Raw genomic sequence first — 7,505 nt, 5'->3', positions numbered from 1 at the left:
TTATTTCAGATCTTCGCTCATTGGCTCTAACTGCAGACAATGCTAAGCTACAGCCATTTTACAGAAGGAAGGACTTCAAAGAATCTAATGAGTTCATCAGGTTTAGATTCCCATTTGCTTTTCCTTTATTCTTTTTCTCTAAGGGTTCATGTTAATTCCCTTAAATCAAACCAGGGCATGGAAGGCATTTCAGCTCCTGTTTATGCAATGCCTACTATGTCCAATTAGTTGCTGAGTTCTTTAAGTTCTGCCTCCTGAAAAAGGTCCTGAGTCTGCATGCTTGCCTTCTCCTCACACCTTCCATCTGACTCTGATTACCTACCCTGGGCCACTACAGAATTTCCTGAATACTCTCTTCTGTGTAGGTTTGACTCCGACTCTAATCCATCCTCTGTACTTCCTTTTAATGTCCATCTGCTGATATGATGCCCTACCTCAAAATTTTTAGTGGCTCCCACTTGCTTTCTAGATAAACTTCAAACTCCCCAGCTTTACACATTGGGCCTTCATTTCTGGATCCAGGTGCAGGGCTGAGACCTGAGAATCTATATTTTTGTAAACCTCCTCTCTGATTGTAGTGCAAGCAGCTTGGCCCTTCACAGATCCCAAGATGGGAAGGAGGACACCCTGGTCTGCTTGGAACACTCTCTAAGGGCAGCAGGCCAGCTACAGATGGAAACTTCCCTCAGCCAGGGCTTTAAATTATCCAGTACAATGCGGTTATTTTAGGAAAAATTTCAAAAGCATTCTGCCAAAAAGCAACAAGTTTGCAAGTATAGATTAGAAGATCATTTCCATTTAGGAAGCCTAATTTAATTAAGTGACAAAATTTTTGAGGTATGAAAGCTTTTCCTGCTGAGCCAGGATTTTTTTGCCTCTCTGCTAATTAAAGCAGGTAGCTGAAATGAGAAACTGGCTCCAGCAGAATACTAAAGTCCCACTAGGCTGCAACAAAGGTCAGAGCAGAGAGAATTGTTCTCTGGGGCAGAAGGGCAAAGGGTATTTGGCTTAAATTGTATTGAAGCATTATGTTAATATTTTTTTAATTGACATCTAAATTTTTGGTTCTTTAGGAAAAAAAACTGAAACTCTTTGTATTTCTATGAAAGGGAATTTATAAATACCATCCAACTATCAAGAAAACACTTTTGACCAGTTGTATATTTCCCTGGGATCAATGGTGACATTTTCAGAAAAGTTTGTGTATGTGTGAGAGAGAGATACTGAAAAGGATATTGCAACAATAACATTTATTTTACTTTTGTCATCTTTCTCACTAATCTTGAAGTCATTTGATGGGTTGAAACTCCCTAATTTTCATATCATGTACTGGGCACACCCTGTATGGTCACTAATACTGCTTAATATCATTCTAAAATAATAGAATAATAGAATAATAGAATTTTGTTGTCTTTTCTCTCAGAAGGATAAAATTTCCACAAAAACAGAGTCTCTTATCTTATTTACACTATGTCCCCAGTGCTTGGTCCATGGTAGTAGGCACAGGGTAAATATCTGCTAAGTGAATGATAGCATACTCCTACAAGGAGGAAGAACATAAGGGAGAAATTGAATCCTTCACCTGAAGGAAACTTATAGTAGCAGAAGATACCCTTTTGTTCTAACCTGCCTGTTTTATCAAATCATTACCATGCTGTGCATATTGGAAAATAGACTTTTCAACAGAAAATCTATTTCTTCTTTCATATCTATCTTGTCTCATCACCCTTCATATACATCATCAATATATGTATTCCAAAGTTTTCATTGACATGTATACCATATGTGTATGTGTGTGTTGAGGTCAGGAAAGCATGCTTTCTTACTTGTCTCCAGCCATGTTGAAAAGTTTAAAAAAATAGTTTTCAAAAATATAGTAAAGAATTGCAGGGAAGACAGAGCCAGAAGAGATACATCAATGTCACTCAAAATGCTGGTCAGCAAGCCCTTTGTAACTGACCTGTAACAGAATAAGGATCTTGCATCAAATGTAAATCAAGTGTGTGATCAATCAGTGTTGAGTTCAGTCCACTTTATTTTCCTGCTAAGACTTTCTAGATGAAGGAAGCAGTGAATCACTTGCCTTCTTATGCAAGTTCTTGTTCTTCTTGTAAACTTGTCTCAAATTGTTCATAGACTATCACTAATCTATAACCAGGCATTTAATAGGTACTGATGTTGGTCAAAGTCCAAAGAATCTCCAAATTGCCTTTTTAAGGAGTCAATTTCAATTTGTTGAATTAAAAAAAAACAAGATGTAAGGAATTTTTTAGTGAAGCTTGACAGAGAGATATTATGTCAGGTAGAAACAGTGTTATGAGAAAAAAATGAAGAAGTTGTTTTTTGAGACAGAAGACTCATGAATGGTTTTTATGGGGGAGGTAATAACTTGAACTGCGAGAAAAGAGCTACAGAAACCGAGCTGGGGAAGAGTGTTCCTGAAAGAAAGAAGAGCATGTTTGGTAAGGGCTTGAGGTGGGAAAGAGGATAATGTTTTTTATTTTTTGTTTTTCTGTTTTTTTGTTTTTATAAAAGCAAGACAAAAGTTAAAATAAAAATTTAAAAGCATAGTAGTCATTGTGTTTGGGGGGCAGTGAACAAGGAGTAGAGCGATTGGGAAGTGGGTCAAATACCTAGCCAGGGGCCAGATTTTGCAGGATCTTATAAGGCATGGTAAGGACTCTAGCTTTCATTTTGGGTGAGAAAGGGGATCTTTGGAGGGTTTTAAAGATCAGAAATGCCATGATCTCTGGAACACTGTGACTGCAGGGGAGTAAGGATTAAATGAAGCAGATGAAGAGACTGTTGCTGCAGGTAAGGCGAGAAATGAATGATGGATTAGGCCAACGTGGAAGGATTATAGATGATGATATGGGGTTACATTGTGAGGTTTTCTACAGGTGGAGCTGATAGGCTGTATTAATGGAATATGATAGATGAAGTGCCAGGTGGGAGAGAATGAATGAAGTTGGTATGACTCAAGGTTTTGATGGCACCATTAATGGAAATGAGGAACAGTTAGAAAGAGAAGAGATTAGGCAAGGCAAGAGGAAGAAAGAGTCAAGTTTAGAGTTGTTGGATTTGAGATGATAGATAGACATTCAAATGCAGATTTTGAGAAAGCAGTGGAGTACATAAATCTGAGTCCAAGAAAGAGTTCAGGATTAGCGGTGTAACTTGGGAGATATCAACACATAGATGGTAGTAGGTCAGATCACCTAAAGGGTGAGTGAAGACAGAAGAGGACCAAGAGCCAACCCCAGAGCACTGCAACGGTTAGAGTTCAGAAAACTGAGGGGAACCTAGCAAAGGAGACTGAGAAGGAGATGCTGAGGGTAGAAAGCACAAAAACAACAATAACAAAAAATAAATAAATAGAAAATACACGGTGTTATGAATGCCATAAAAAGGCAGCCTCTGTAAGAGGAGGCAGTTTTAAGGTTTATTGTAAAATGAAGTTCGGAATTGCCACATTTGGTCTCATGGAGGTCATTTGTGCCCATGGTTCAAGCAGTTTCAACTCTCATTCACTGCTTGATTAGAGGAGTTCCCTCATCATCAGTTTCAGTTTCTTGGTGAAATGAGAGTCAAAGTTACGTGATGAGAAATGAGAAGGGAAGGAAGGGGCCCTGGAGGTTTGTGAGCGGGGCAGAGGCCATGACATGATCATCTGAAGAGTGAATCAACTAGGCAAACAGAGTAACATTTTTGAACAAATGAAGAACACACTTGGTAGTTCAGGTCATAAACTTAAAATGAGACTAGACAGCACCACCATATTCTTTCCTTCAGCCTGTTCAGTTGTTCAGATGAGGGGAGGCAGAGAGTAGGATTTAAGTAAGATCAGTGTTTTACTACGCAAATATGAAGGTTTGCAGGGCTGGAATTTGGGAGTGGCTATAACAGGAGTGATTAGAATAGAAGTTAGGTAAAGAAAAAAGTGGAGACATGAATGAAGTGAAGGGCAAGGGAAAAGGTGGTGATAGCACAGATCATTAAGATCAAAGATTTTTTTGCAATGGAGATACTAGAAAGAGTGAATTGGACATGAGGTGGTGGTTGTAAGTCTGAAACTGTAAGGATAGTTCTGTATTGGAAATAACAGTGTTAAGGATCCAGTCACAGCCAAGGGTGGTGAAGGAAGTTTTAAAGGGCAAGATCACTAGTGGAGGAGGTTGTGGAACTGAAAAGCTAGACCTTGGAGGGATCATCTGTGGAGGACACTGAAATTAATAATCTTTTTTTTTCCCCCCCTTCCTCCTCCAGCTTTATTGGAATAGTTTAAAGTTACATTTTCTATTTTCTAGGACTTCAGTTGCTTTTTCCATCTGACTTTTAAAAACTGATTACAACAAATGAAACACAGTTGTCTAAGTGATATAGTATACAAAAATAACATCTTGATTTCTGTGAAAATGCATTTCTCTGCAATTCCTGAATAGCTCCAAATTATGCTAACTCTGCGCATCGATGTGGACTCTGGGTTTTAGATTTAGTCTTTGAGAAAAAAAATGTGTTCTAAACCTTTGCCATCACCATCTGCGTGTCGGGCATCGGCGCTGCGATGAAGCTCCTGTTTGGGCTTTTATCCCGATTTCTCTCACCTAGCCATTTAACGCACGTTGGACTTTTTGTTTACTCCCACTCAACTGTATGTTCGATGAGGGCCTGAAACAGATGTTACTCGATGTTATTTAATAGCTACTGAGGTCAGGCAATCCAAGGCCATCATTATGCTAAAATTAAAGTTACTTACGGAAGTTCATAGAAACTTCCAGAACTGGTTTTACCTCCTACATGGCAACATTTTGAGAAACCCAGAATGGGCGCTCTGGTCTGACTGAACTCTTCCCATTCTTCCATCCCTATTCACCAGTGGCGCGGAAAGGGGATTCTTTAACAAAGCATTATCCATAACACCTCTACCAAACTAAACATAAACTTTTTTTTTGTAGTTAAATGCAGAAAGTCGTTTTTTTTTTTTTTTTTTTTCCCACCCCTTTCCTCCTTTTACACGGCAAGTAAAGCTCACTGGCCTGGGAGTAGCCTCTATCTGCCAACCTTTGGCCAGTGAAGAGGATTCAGAGAAAATAATACAACCATCAATCAGAAAAAGGAGGGGTGACAAAGGAAAATGATTAGGCTGTAGCCTCAATTGTGCATTCCCGTGCAAGATGCCCTGACTCGCCACAACGGTAACAGTTGACTTCGCTTGTCTTGCTGCAATTGATGGCTACGTGACCAGTTTCACCACACCTGTATCACTTGACTTTGGTGCAGTCTTTCTGAATGTGTCCAAATTCTCCACAAGAGTAGCACTTCTGCTCATCGGCATGGTCACAGTCGCGAGCCAGGTGGCCTGGCTTGCCGCAGTCGTAGCAGCACTGCTCTCGCTCTCGCTTGGGCTCCTTGCAGTCCTTGGCGATGTGGCCACCTCTACCGCAGTTATAGCAGGCATCCTCCTGAAGATCACAGTCCTTGGCAAGGTGACCAGACTCACCACAGCGATAACAGATGTCTGGAAGAGATGAGGACACAAACTGGAAACCTCTGCCGCGGCTTCTCATTCCACGACCGCGGCCTCCGCCGGTAGGGCACTCCCGGGCCCAGTGGCCAGATCGTCCACACTTGAAGCACTCGTTGCTGCTCATGGCTGCAGGTCAATCTTTCGGCGTCAGAGCGGGTCCGCAGCAGCGGAGACTCGGACGCAGGCCGGGGGAAGGCGGCTCGCAAGGTAGCGGCTGTTTATCTTCAGGGTCCTTGCCTGTGCCACACGCGGGTCTGCACCTAATAATCTTGATAACAAGAAGGCAAGGCAAGAAAATCTTCAATGAATTATGTTATAACTAAAAGATTATATAACATAAGGAGGAATCATGGATATAAAAGTCTGCTGGCAAGCAGCTGGGTTGTAGAAATGATGGTGATCTGGAAGGATCAATGAAAAGTGAGGACACCAGTACAACTTCCAGTATCACTCTAGTAACTAGAGTGTGGGAGGAAAATCTTGAGAAGGCTGAGAGAGAATAGCAATCACCTGGAGAGTCAGTCAGATTTCTATTAGGACAAGAAATAGAAGCAAATGCTTGGAGACCATGCAGGAGAATTTACTGAGGATAGGCCCTGAGTTCCAGAGGTCATCCTGCAAAAGTTTCGTAATAGTGAAGAAAAGGGGAGGAGAGCTTAGATGAGGGAGTAAGCAGAGTCTTTGGGAGTATAGGTCTGTGAGAATTGGTGCTGTAGAATGAGCTGGATGGAGTCCCAGCCTCCTGCTCCTGGCTGAAATATACAGGAATGGGAGGACAAGCTGATTCTGGTGAGGTCTCAGAGTGGAATACGTGGTACTAAATGGAGCTGCTTGGTGGGCTCTCACAAGGAGATGGAAAGGACTGGATGAGAGAGAGTAGGAATTGCAGCAGTAGCAAGGGCAGGATGTAACATTTCTGGTGGCCAGGTAGAGGGGGTCTAACAGGGGCTGCCGAGCTCTTAATGATTATCAGAGACTGAAGAGCCAATGCCTCAATTTTGTCAAAGACAACCTAAGGTTGCTTCTTCAATTGTCCATTATCTTCTCTAGATTGGAAAATCACCATGCAGTGACTGGGGTCTTAGACTGAATGTATTTTAGAATTACTAGGTTGGTTGAATGCTTCAACAAATACTGTTTTCATGGAGAGCACTTCACATTTACATTGGAAAAGAGCTGGTGCCATCCTCTTCACAGAAAAAAAGCTGACAGCACTTAAATAGCTTTGGTTATCTCATTAGGAGATCACAGTTGGTGGGAAATCAACATTATCATGGAACATAAGTTGGAAATGATATTTTTCTTTGCTCACCACTGAACATTTTGGACTCAGGAAACTCAGACTACCAGAGGAAAAGTTATTATTTAAGGGCAATACTTTGCTTACTTGGGAAGCAATACTTATGAAGGGAACTTGCTTCAGCTAATGATTTATTGCCATTTTTCCTGCATTATAATCAAATCCATAAGCCACTCATTATTTACCTATTATAATTTCAGCTTTCTTGCTTTTTCCATTTCAAAGTAGTCATTGAAAAATTGCCCAGCTGATGAATTTTATGTAGGAAAAACATGTTTTTGATGGTGGTTTCTTCAGCAACTACTAAAAGACTTTGTCACTACAGGCTGTCACAAGATAGCCTCACTTGGTAGTCTTAAAGTCTAATTAGTTTTCTTGTATGCCTGGGTGACTTTTAGAGCTGTAAAATAAAACTTGTTGAACAAAGTGACCTTTTTCCTATACACAATCTAGCCCATTTCAGAATTGTCCTTTACAAACATATAAAACATTGATTGATTTGATGGCATTTGGGTATAAAATTACTTCTTGGATATAGGAGAGAACAAGGCCTTGTTTCAAAAGTTTCTGACTTAATGATTTTCATTCAAAAGAGAAGAAGGCAAATTCAGAATTTGAAGAGAAGTGTAGATTTTGTCCTGACCTGTTCCTGAATAGAAATGTTTAAAGCCTTATGGA

The 7,505-nt window shown here is 40.5% G+C and overlaps 1 pseudogene across 1 annotated transcript; it reads right to left on the bottom strand.

Annotated features, from left to right (window-relative positions):
- Positions 1-4,251: 4,251 nt before the first annotated feature.
- Positions 4,252-5,782, bottom strand: LOC306652361 (CCHC-type zinc finger nucleic acid binding protein-like; annotated as a pseudogene). The gene has a single exon. The product of its transcript is annotated as a CCHC-type zinc finger nucleic acid binding protein-like (transcript).
- Between the last annotated feature and the right edge of the window lie 1,723 nt (positions 5,783-7,505).

This window comes from Sciurus vulgaris (assembly GCF_902686455.1).
Source record: "Sciurus vulgaris genome assembly, contig: HiC_scaffold_180_arrow_ctg1, whole genome shotgun sequence".
Classification (NCBI taxonomy): Eukaryota; Metazoa; Chordata; class Mammalia; order Rodentia; family Sciuridae; genus Sciurus; species Sciurus vulgaris.
This window is presented reverse-complemented; position numbering and strand designations above follow the sequence as displayed.